This window comes from Mustela nivalis (assembly GCF_964662115.1).
Source record: "Mustela nivalis genome assembly, contig: HAP1_SCAFFOLD_2399, whole genome shotgun sequence".
Classification (NCBI taxonomy): Eukaryota; Metazoa; Chordata; class Mammalia; order Carnivora; family Mustelidae; genus Mustela; species Mustela nivalis.
The window spans coordinates 46,809-59,226 of NW_028134266.1; positions in this window are offsets into that span (position 1 = coordinate 46,809).

The window sequence follows — 12,418 nt, forward strand, 5'->3', positions numbered from 1 at the left end:
AAGGATTTCACCTGAATGTACTCCAGGCATGTGAAACCACAGCCCTACCTGAAAAATCCCAACACCCACCAGGGTAACCCAGGTGTAGCCTGAGATATGAGGCAGTTTTCACAAATTAAACAGGACATTTCTCATTATGCCAGATGGCAATATCAAGTGACCCGCAGTGCAGGAAGCCACTGTTGTTTTTCCTCCTACCGTTCTACCCTAAAAATGCATATTATTCCAGAGAGCATGAGAAATAAAAATAGCAGCTATTATTTATTGAGGCCCAATTATGTGGCAGCCACTGCCCTGGGTGTTTTAAATTTATCCACACAATCAATTTTATAAGGTAGGTACAATTCTCTCATTTTTCAGAAAAGGTAAGAGGTGCTCAAAGTCCCTGTTAAGAATGGGTGGAGCCAGAGTCCGAGTCCCAACCTCAGTGACTTCTGTCTCCATTAGAAGGCATTGGCCTCTCCATTTTAGTCTGGGAGGAATGACATCAGTGGACGGTTTTGATGGGAATGGGGGATTTGGGGGACCAATACACTTGGGTTTCTGAATGGAAAGCCCTCTATTCCAGTTTAACTGGGACGACCAGCCCCTGGAGGATTTTAACATCCTCCATACAAGCCACCATGGTGCTCACTCTCTATGGGCTCTGTCAGGCATAGAATTTCTTGTTAGTCTTGGGTGTCCATGCCATGAATTGAATCAGATTCCACAGAGATTATGACAAGCAAATCCAGCAAATCCCTTAGGTGACTGCCCAACCTGAGGCTTCATGACACTGGCTTTCTTATGCTGAGTATCAAAGTGTCGAAAATGCTGATGGTGGTGAGAGCACCATGGCAGGTCAGAAGTGTCAGCAAACAAAAAAACAAAACCCACCACTGATGGAATGGGGCCACATCCAGAAAAATGCCAGCTCAGAGATTAGTGACAAGATTCTTTGGACTCAGTCTGCCTCTGTATGTGTTTGTGTGTCTATTAGGGGAGGAGGAACAAGTGGTCAGTAGTCATTGCCTTAGCAGGAGTAATGGCAAAAGCCATAGCTCTGATCAATAGAGCTTCCAGCAGGGACACAAATGCTCTATATTGCACTGTTCAATATGGGAACCCCTAGCCACATGTGGATTTTGAGTACTCAAAATACAGCTAGTACAACTTAGGAGCTTTTTATTTCATTTGATTTTAATTAAGTTTAAATGGTTATTTGCAACTGGTGCCACTAGAACTGCAGATCCAGATCACCACTATACCTCACTTGAAAATGAAGAGACTAGAAGGTATGGTCTTCTCCTTCTGCAGAGTTTCTAGCACTGGAAGGTGTCCCTTGGCAATGATTAGTGATTCCTTAAGAAACTGAAGCCATCACCCTTTTTATTTCTACCATAATAACAAATCTGATGCAAAGTATAGAGGTTGAAGTATGGTCATGTTTATATCACTCCTGTCCTCATCACTGATCTCTCCAGAGGTGGCTCTAATCTCATCCACTTCCATACTGTTCTGCTAAGAAATTCCAGCTGCTGTCTACCATTACTGGAGTCTCTAAGGAACTTGAGAGACTATTTCAAAGTTTTTATGCCAAAAGAAATGCCAAGTGGCCATGTTTAATTTATTTCTTCCCCCATGCCATGCTGGTTTCAAGGGTGTTCTGCCAATCTTGCCAATTTCCTAGGCTTCAATCTAGCAGTGAGACACAACTACTCCTGAGTCATCCTGTGACCTACCTAGGGGTTCCATCATTAATTAGCCCCAAACTGGAACAGTTGGCAGAACTCAAGCTACCTCTTTTGAACACATATCAGAGTTTACCTACCTCTGTGGCTCACCTGCCCTCCGATTCTCTCCTCTCCTGCATCAGAACATTTTTTATTTGGTGGGCTGTGGAAGGGGGGAAATTACTTCTGACCAGTCACCATCCTTCCAAGGCCTTGGAGTTTGATACTCAAAGGTCCACACTTTTAAACTGTTCTCTGCTTTTCTGATCTACCCAAACTTCACTGAGGCAGGTGATGCTTTGTAGGCTAGTTTAAATTGGAAAGAACTAGAAGGCTTAGGAAACGGGGTGTGTGTTGGTGTGTATGTGTGTGTATAACTAGAAATATGTTGTATTGTTAATCCTACAAAATATTTTCAGAGCATCACAGGTATAGAGATTGAGGCCCAAAGCTTACAGGGAATCTGCAGCAACATCTAGAGCTCTTTTGTCTCCCATTTCAACCTCCACATAGCTCCTTTTGTTGAAGGGAAAACTATGTTAGATGCCAAGAATCTGGCTTCACATTTGATTTTGATTTACAAACTGGAGCCTGGCCATATGATTTTTGTTAAGGACCCACACAGGGTTGCAGTCAGCTGGGACGCTCTCAGTCTAATCTGAATGTTGTTACGAGGGAGTTCATCGCCAACAAATGATCTCCAATTCCCTTTGCCTACTTTTCCCTCTCACTTCTATTCCTCCATGATCCTAAGGAGCTGAGTGTCTGTGCTTCTGGGGATGAGACAAACTGAAAACCCCCCTTTCCCATGCCAAGGTAAAATAAGCCCCTTCTGGTTGCCAAGGACCGTGTCTGTTTCTAGAGGTAGCCATGTCCAGTGGAAGCTGAAAGGCACCCTCTATGCAAAGCCAGAATGGAGTATCACCTTCTAATCCCTCCATAGAAGGAACAATGAGCATTTCCCAGACAGAAGGTCATTTCTACCAGTAGAAATAATAGGACCAGGAAAGACTACATGCCAAGAGTGAAGCCCTGGAAAGTTGACTAAGTACACATTTTCTGTCTTTTTTCTGAGTGTGTAGTTTCTTTTAGAGAGAAAACTCTAAAGAAACCAAGAAAATAGTTCAACAGAAATTTTCTGACCACCAGGAAGTTCCGTGCTAGGCCTGTCCTCAGGGATGTGTATCCACCAGGGAGGCTGAGATAAAAAAACACAGTTAACTAGAACACAAATCAAAATGATGACAAGCTCTTTAAACTGAGCAGATAGGATGGTATAATCATCAATATCTCACCCAGAAAATTCAGTGGGAGCTAAAATACAGTCTCAAACAATTTAAATATGTTTAGCCCCTCCATAGCATTGTTATTTGGTCCTTAACTTCTTCAGCTAAAATTTACTGTGTACGACATTTATAAACTTTTCGTATAGTTGGGTGCTTATTTTTTGACTCCATAAATGGAAAGGTCCAAGGAATGTTCATCCTGATCCCAGGCAGTGCCATATTCTCAGGGTGGGAGGAGGGGAAGGAGACAAGGCAGTCAATGCCTAGGGGGACCATGGTTGACTCCAAGCAATACAAACCAGTGGAAATTGGGGTTCTTTCAGCTGGAGGAGAGAAAGAAGGATAATCCATGTTATGGAGTGCCTTCTCTATGTCATACTCTGCTTGAAACTATTCCCGTAACTTCTCACTTATTTCTCCCAATATCCTGGGAAGTATTACTATATTTATGATAGAATAATGCCTTGAAATATGAGTTTTTCCTTTTTGTATTTGCATTTCTCTCTTGGTCTTCTCCTCCCTACAGGGAATTAAGCCATTCTGTGTTAGTTGCTTTAAGGTAGGAATATGATAACAGGGAGCAGAGAACACAGCCATTTCAAAAGCCAAGACCCTTTGGCCATGGGAATCACTCAAGCCTGATAGTTGAACTGAGTAACAGAAGCCACCACCACCTCCAACTCAAAGCCATCCCAACAACTAGAAAGATGTTACCTGGGCTGGAAGAAGGAATCAGAAAAGAAATAGAAAGAGGCAGCATAAATGTTGGGGCCCCCTGTGAAAATGGTCTTATGCCCTTCTCCCTGGGCTGACCATGAGTTGGTAGAAAAATCGAAGATTCGTTTGGAATCCAGATTCATTTCTGGGACGCGAGAGCAAAAGGACCTCTGATTTGCTGGGTATTGCGGCAGGGAGACTGCTCAGATCCAGAGAATTGGCTACAAGGTGGGTCATGCCGTGGCATGCTAGAGCCTGCTAATGGGGGCTGGCTTGGTAAATTTTCAGTAATTTTGCGAGCAACCACTACATCATCTGTAGCTTGAAATCAGCATGATGGGAGTATTTATAACCTAGAAGTTTACAAATGCTACAAATCAAGAGTTACTTCTTTCCACCCTCCCTCTCTCAGAACTAGTTGTTAAAGCCTTACCGATACACCACTGGAGGTAGAAGAAGACTTAGTGTTAGAGAACGTCTACCTGTCCTGTCCTCCCAAAAACTGCTAAGGAGGAGAGGAGAGAGCTCCGGAAGGAGTCTCCAGGTAGAAAACAGTTTCTGACCAACGGCATGGATAGACCAGAGACCTGCAGAGGGAACGGACAGCTCAGTAGATGCCCACAAGATACCAAGGACAGTTGGGACTTAGAGTGATACTGTTTTCCAAATAGGTCAACTAATACGCAAATGCAAACCTGAGGAGAGAAACACAAGAAATCCCAAATTCTTTGACAGGACACGTCTTATAGCACGTATTTTTGTGTGTTATGTTAGTCACCATACAGGAAGTACATCATTAGTTTTTGATGTAGTGTTCAATGATTCATTGCACACACCCAACTTCTGCATCAAAATATAAATTCTTATAGAAAGATACAGGTACATATATCACGCACCTGCATTTGTGAATTTTGCTCCTGCTATATCTATTTGACTGACAAGAAATATGAGGGTTGATGGGGTTGCCTCAGCCCAGAATTTCACAGTGTTTATCTTTGCTACTTTCACTACACACAGGGAACCAAAGTGAGGGCCAGCAGAACTGGGGGTAAGGGAAGTGCCATCTGGAGCTGATTTGGGGAGCAAGGCCTAAGGCAGGCGCAAGCCACAAAAAAGTAAAAATTTTTCCCAAGTCCCAGCTGAAATCAAGAATAAGCTCCCACGCTTGTCTAGTGGAAGAATAAAAGGACATGAAAAGCACATGAGATGAAAATCTTCCTTTGAGCTAGTCAGGGTTTTGCTAAATAATTCAGGAGCTGGGTTTGGTGAAGGGGTGGGAAGGAGAGACTACTAATCCAGTTGATGACAGAGGAAATGAGAAGACAAGAAGTCAGTGACCAAGATGGGGGAACATAGCTGTGGCCCTATGGGGAAGGAAGGGACACTTTCAGTGGGATCCAAGCAGCAGGCTCCAGAGTCCTGTGTGTGGAGCCTGCGTGTAACTGGGGTCAGCTCTCAATAAGCCTTTGAGGACGATGGATGAATGAAGTTAGTAGGAACTAGTAACCATATCCCTACTTGATGGCCCAAAGGAAGATGAATCCACTGATAGGGTCTGAAACAGTAAGTCATCTTTCAAGGCAAAGTGTGCATCACTTGTCTACCCCATCCTGCCTCCTTCAAAGCACATGCCTAGCCCTGCACAGTGCTCTAACCAATGCTGGGACAAGGGAGTCAACCAGAGTTCAGGGAAGAGGCCATGGAATCTTCTACAACTAAGTAAATGGAACTGCCCTTCCAAGAAAGCTTCTTCTTAGCAGATGCACCCCTTAAGCACAAGGAAGCATCCTGGGCGTTGGCTCATCTAGGGAGGTGGTCATACCCTGGCCTTTTCCCTCCTGCTTCCAGGGTCTGGCTAAGTTTCCATGAAAACCTGACCTTTGGAGGGAGACTTGAGCATGCAGGTCTTCTACATTAAAGAGACCCAGCTATGCTATCATTAAGGTTATTTTTAGAAGGCAAGGCAATATCCGTCTCCTCAGAGCCCGGCTGGCATCCAAGTGAGGCTGGGAAGAGGAAGAGTGTGGGGCTCTCAGCTTTGCCTTCGTGGGGACATAAACTCCACTCCAGACTGGGAGGAACCAAGGAGTGACCCAGGTCCCTGCTCCTCAACCCTTTGACACCAGCCAGAGACTGAAGTGTTCTGGGCACCTTAGTTAGGTTGCCTCTGAGCTACAGTAGGGGAAGGCATCCCCACTCACATCTGCATTATAATCATCAGGTCATCTTTCTTCACTGAGACTGTAAGAACATTGAGGGGAGGGGCTCTGCCTTCTACCCTCTAGAATCACAGTAAGGGCTCAATAAATATGTATATAGTTTGAGCCCCATGTCTAGCAAACAATGCCAATATTCTCCTAATTGTTCTGACTACGTTAATACTATAGAGGGGCTGTGAAAATTGAAGGCAACCAGCCTAATGCAACATACAGTCTCCCCCAAATTAAGACAGAGTTCACTAATGGTACCTGAGATACAGTTAGGTCTAGCATTACCCAGATAGAAGGAGATAAAATTCGTTATTTACTATGGTTATTGGTTAATCACTTTGGTTATTGAACACACAGCACACAGACATGTCATTAAAGAACACTGAATCATACCGTGGGAAAGCTATTCTTCTTTCAAATTTCTTTCAATTCATCTGCTTAGGTTAGAGACAAAGTCTGGGTTCAGTGTCGGTGTGTCTCTAACACTTTCAAACACTTGCCAATCTCCCATTTAAAGCTGCTGTCTTAGAATCAGTGCCTTTTCAGGCAACAGTGTCTAGATAAAATTAACACTGTTTATCACATATTTATTTTTATAGCAAACTTTAATTTTGACAAGAGATACCAGTTTCCTATTTCCAATGATAAGATTTCACTTTTTAAAAAACCTATTTTAGACAGGAGCTTGTTTAAAGAAAAATAGTAAGCAATGCTACAGATGGAGTGCTGGTCTTGCAAAAGAGAATGTGAAGCTGTTACTTGAGTGATGGGAGTTTGAGGATGTGACATTCTCAGTACTAGAAAGATGACAGAATTTGGATCCAAAAGTGCCCACATCCCAGTTGGTAACGTCAGGAGCCAGCGAACCTAGCTTTCTGCCCTACCAAGGCCAACCCTGTGTGTGGTGGGTTTGTCCTCATGGAATGAAGTGTCGTGGGCATCACAGTTAATGCCCAAACTTCTATGCACAGAGTTTTGGTTTAGAGCAGAGAGCCAGCTGGCTTGTGGCTTTCAGTGGTGACTGATTTTGACCCAAGAGTGGGTATCTGTGATTGAATTTAGCCCAAATGAAAACGAAGGATTTCTCGCTCTCCCAGGAGTAAGAGCACACATCGCCCCCATTCTCCTGGTTGCCACCTTACAACCATGAAAGAAAGTTTTAGGAGGAAAGCCAAGCTGAGGACACCAGCACGGAGAGTTGAAGAGCTCAGGGCCTTGATAGTGTCAATGAACATTCTGTCATTCCATGCCTGGGATCCTGACCCAGTTCTCCACGAGTTGTTATGGGAGAAAATGCCTTTTCTTATGGAGGAAGCCAGCTGGAGCTGAGGTTCCTCTCGCCTGCAGATCAAAGTCCCTACTGATTCCAAACACTTTGAGGAGTCCCAGAAGAGCCGGGTACCCTACATGATGCCAGTTAATGATCCAGAGATGGGAGAAGGCGAGCAGGTGGCACAGTGTCCCTGGCTCAGGCGATCTGTGACTTCCTTCACATCATTCAGCAGCAATTTCTGCTGTTCTGCTTCCAATCCTTGACTCTCCTTTTGGAAGAACACTGCCAAACAGGTTGGAGCATTCAAATAACCCAAAGGGATGGGGACAGACCTCCCTGGAAAGATGAGTCCTCATCTACCAGTACCCCGGGCCTTCATGAAACTTCATCAGCAAGACTCACACTTGCCTTTTATTTCTGCCCAGACCCCACCGTGCTCTATGCCTCCATCACCTTGGGGCATGAGCCGCTTCCCTTTCCCTTTGTATTTCATCTTTGTTGTCTAAAACATCAAGAATTGTCTTCAATCTTCCCCTCTCCTTCTTTCTTCCTCTGTCCATTCCCATAACAATTGTTTTCTAACTTTTTAACTATTCTTTGGTTCCAGTCCAGGTCTCGAGCAGCCAAGATTGTCTGTGGTTGAAACTCTCCACTGCGCATGGTTACAGAGAGGCCTGGGAGAGGCTGGGTGTGTGCCCCCCCTCCCCCGCTGATGAGCGGACACTCAGGAACGACAGGTGGAGGCAGCATCACCGGACTGGGAAGCAACTCAGTGACGCTCACCATGTGCCGTCACTTTGGCCATTCTCGCAGCACTGGTCTAGCCTGTTTCAGGAACTCTCAGCTCACAACTGCTCTCTCCCACCAGCTAGCTAGCTAGGAGGGATCTTGAACAAGTAATGTTCCCCATATGGGCCTCAGTTTCCTCTTCAACTTTGTGATTTCATGGCAAATATGAGAAATGATTGGGAATATGAGAAATGGATCAGGGAACATTCTGGGGATACAGACCAAGGCAAGGCAAGCAGGGAACTGAAAGAGGAGAATTTCATTTGAAGTTTTTTTCCTTCCTTATCCCAGTGGCCTCACATTCAGGCTGTTCCACAGACTCCAGCCAGGTCTGACCTCCTCCTTTTCTAGGAAAGGAACCTGAGGACCATGCAAGAGATTCTCCCCCTGCTATCACAGCGGGACGTACCTGCACATGTAATAGGCCTTAGGACTCCCTTTAGATGCATAATAAAATAGGCTTCTAGGAGAGGGACTCACTCAGCTGCGGGAGCAGTCCTACATTGAAGGGAATGAGAAGCAGTGACTTTAGGCTGACAGTAGTGCTTGCTACGTGTCACAAGCCACCACATAGTTCCAAACAAGATCCGCCAGGTTCTCCGTGTGCCTGGGTTCATTTAACCCTTAAGGCAGTTCTGCCAGAGAGAGAGGTCAGCTTACTTACACACACACACACACACACACACACACACACACACACACACGTGGCCACACCAGTTGCTGAAATACTGAAAGACATTCATGACAGTTGTAAACACCCTCTCCTCTCAGCCCCCTGAGCACCTGGCCCCCAGGTTCCCAGGTCCCAGCAAATCTGTACCTTGGCATTAAGCAGGGCTTCCAGCAACCAACTCTAGAGTATAGCATCTGTTGTTGCTAGTGTCTTGCTACTGTTGAATATTTTGAATATTGTCATGGATGCACAGTGCATATAGTGCATAGATTATATAAATCAAATGTTTGGCTGCTAACCCCTGAGTTCAGTGATAAGTGGATAAATAAAATACAGTATATCCAGAATGGAAGACTATTCAGCCATAAGCAGGAACGAAGTGCTGATGCTTGCGACAACACAGAAGAACCTTGAAAATATTACGCCAAGTGAAAAAAAAAGCCAGACACAAAAGCTACATTAGTGTAATTCCATTTACATAAAAAATCAAGAATAGTAAAATCTATACAGACAAAAAAGTAGGAGGCCACCAGGGGCTGGGAGGAATGGGGTTTCTTTTTGGTTTCTAAAGCTGATCTTCATAATCAATGTAAACTCTGTGACTATACTAAAAGTCATTGAATTATATATTCTAAATGGATGAACTGGATGATATATAAATGAAATCTGTTTTAAAAACTATAGGATAGGGGCACCAGGGTGGCTCAGTGGGTTAAGCCTCTGCCTTTAGCTCAGGTCATGATCTCAGAGTCCTGGGATTGAGTCCTGCATTGGGCTCTCTGCTCGGTGGGGAGCCCGCTTTCCCCTCTCTCTCTGCCTGCCTCTCTGCCTACTTGTAATCTCTGTCAAATAAATAAAATCTTTCAAAACAAACAAACAGACAAACAAAAACTATAGGATAAAACGTCCATAAATCTTTACTAGATTGAAAATTATACATATATACACATATATCATTGCATTAACATGTATACTCTAACACAAATACAGAAACTGGACTTTTACAAGCTGAGATGAAAAATAGAGATTTCACATATACCACATCTTCTTTATCCATTCACCTATCAATGGACACTTAGGCTGCTTCCATAAGTTTGGCTATTATAAAGAATGGTGTTATACACATGGAGGTACATGTATCCCTTTGAATTTGTGTTTTTAAAGGGTGGAATTTAAGAAACAAAACCAGCAAAGGAAAAAAAAGAGAGAGAAAGAAAGAGAAAAAAAAACCCAGGAAACAGATTCTTAACTATAGAGAACAAACTGACGGTGACCAGAGAGGAAGTGGGTGGGGGATGGGCATTAAGGAGGGCTCGTGCTCTGATGAGCACCAGGTGATATAAGAAAGTGTTGAATCACTATGTTATGCACATGAAACTATACTGGAATTTAAACAATATATAAATAAATAGAAATTAATATTTTCTGTCTGCAACCCATGGAGTGCTTTTAGAGACCCCTGCTCTAGATGAAAAAACTGAGGCTCAGAAAGTTTGCAGAGCCTTTGTTCTTCCTAGCACAGCAGGCAGATTCCAGGGTTTCCCAGGGGATGAGGGAAATCAGGGAGCACTGCTATTTTTTTTTTTTTGAGGCTCACAATGTATTCAAAAACAAAAACAAAGAAATGCCAAAATGCAGTTAAAATATCAAGAAATATTTTAATTGTTTACATTTGAAAAAAACAAAGTCTTCTGACATAAAAAAAAACATGATGTAATATAACTGTGCTATTCACAAGATAATTAGATCTTTTTAGAAAAAAATTAATTCTGAGCACACAGAGGCAGTGGAACAATAATGGAGAACAAGTGGGAGGTTGTGTGTTCACGTCTCCGTTCACTGCCGTCTCTGGGCGACTGTGTGCACAGTCTCCCTTGGCAAAGGTGACTGAGGCTCTGATGTGTGTGTGAACCACACTAAACGGACCCTGGGCTCCTGCAGGGATGGCCCAGTGGGTGCCTGTTTCAGCACAGACAGGAGAGCCAGAAAGCAGGGACAGCAGTGGCCTGCAGAACCTCTTTTGTGCCTATGAGCTGTCTTCTGCAGGACTGGGTACCCTTCAACAACAACAGTAATTAGGAAGCAAAGAGAAGTGGAAGAAAGACTGTAGGAGGAACCACCGGTTCAACTGGGAGGGGGATTATCAAGTCTCCTGGAGGCAAGGCAACTCATTAATATACAGCTGGCAGGATGTTTCCTGTTGAAGGTTGATATTAAAAAAAAAAAAAAAAAAGTCTTTTTCCTTCACCAACACTATAGTAACAGTGAGGAAAGAAACCTGGAATAGCCCCTCCTTTATGTCTTCCTTTGCTTGCCCCCAACATTTCCAAAGCTGCAGAGCTCTAGAAAAAGGCAGGGTCAAAGACTCCCTCAGGTCTCAGTCCTTGGAAATTGAGTCCCTTCTTCATTTGGAGCCGCCCACTGGTTGCCATGGCAACACAACATCTGCTACCCAACTCTGCTCCAGCGGTCACTGGGTTTGGCATCCTCCAAGCTGTTGCCAGTTCTGTGTTTTGCCTGATTTGCTACTCTGCTCCCCAAGGATTGCATCACACTTTTTCAGCAAAGGAACACTTATTCAAAAGGCAGGGTTATGGAGAGAAGGGAGGTTAAATCTGTGCAAACCACAGTTCTGAGAAAGCAAAGCACTCTTGCGTGCGGGGCCATTAACTCTGCCAATCTTTGGATTAATGTGCTGCATCTGCTGATCTCGAATCCTACTGCAAGCCATTCCTCCTAGATTTATTTTATTAGCATTTGTTTCTAAGGAGCATACATTATTTATTAAAACTTTCTGTAAGACATTTAAAAAATATATAAATTCCATGCTCATCTCCCTTATTTTCTCATTTTAATATATTTCAAGTTTAATTGCTTGTCTGCCAGTCTTTCTATACCAATTATTTTTTTAAATGAACAACATAAAATATAAATATAGGTTTCCTTGCCCACTACTTTCTCCCGTTCTTCTAGGTAGCATCTTTATTCCCACTTCTCCTTGAAAAAACACGATTTGTCTTGCTTGTTTTAATAGTGACAATTCTCAGGCAGTCTCTAAGAAACAGCCGAGAGAATATGCAGTCCTTAATCACAGGAGTTCACTCAGGACTGGCCTCCCAGTGATGTTAGTCAACTCATCTGATTTTACTCAGGATATCCCCAGTTTCAGCACTGGAAGTCCCACATCTGGGGGGAACCCTTCAGTCTTGGGAAAACTGGAACAATTGATCCCCCTTTCCCCAGCTTCCTTATCCCTCTCACTATGCACTCTCCAGAAATTTCCTTCACCTTTCTGACACAGTTTTTTATTTGTAACATGAAAATTATAATAAGATGCTCCTCAAAGGTTGTGAAGAAGATGAAATAATTTAGAAAATAAAATGCCTAATCCTGAAGCAGAAGCCAATGCCTAGTAACTGTTATTATTAATCTTGAAATTAAAGCCTTAGAGATCATCTTGAATCACTTATCCAATTTACAGCTGAGAAATTGGTTTGTTTGGATCATCTAGTTTTGTTCTTTTTTAAGATTTTTTTATTTATTTGAGAGAGAGAGAGAGAGAGAGCATGAGTAGGGCAAGGGGCAGAGGGAGAAGCAGGCTCTTCGCTGAGCAGGGAACCCAATGCAGGGTTTGATCCCAGGACCTCGAGATCATGACCTGAGCTGAACGCAGATGCTTAACCAACTGAGCCACCCAGGCACCCATCATCTAGCTTTTTTCTTTCTTTCTTTTTTTTTTTTTAAAGTCTGGGAGCAGC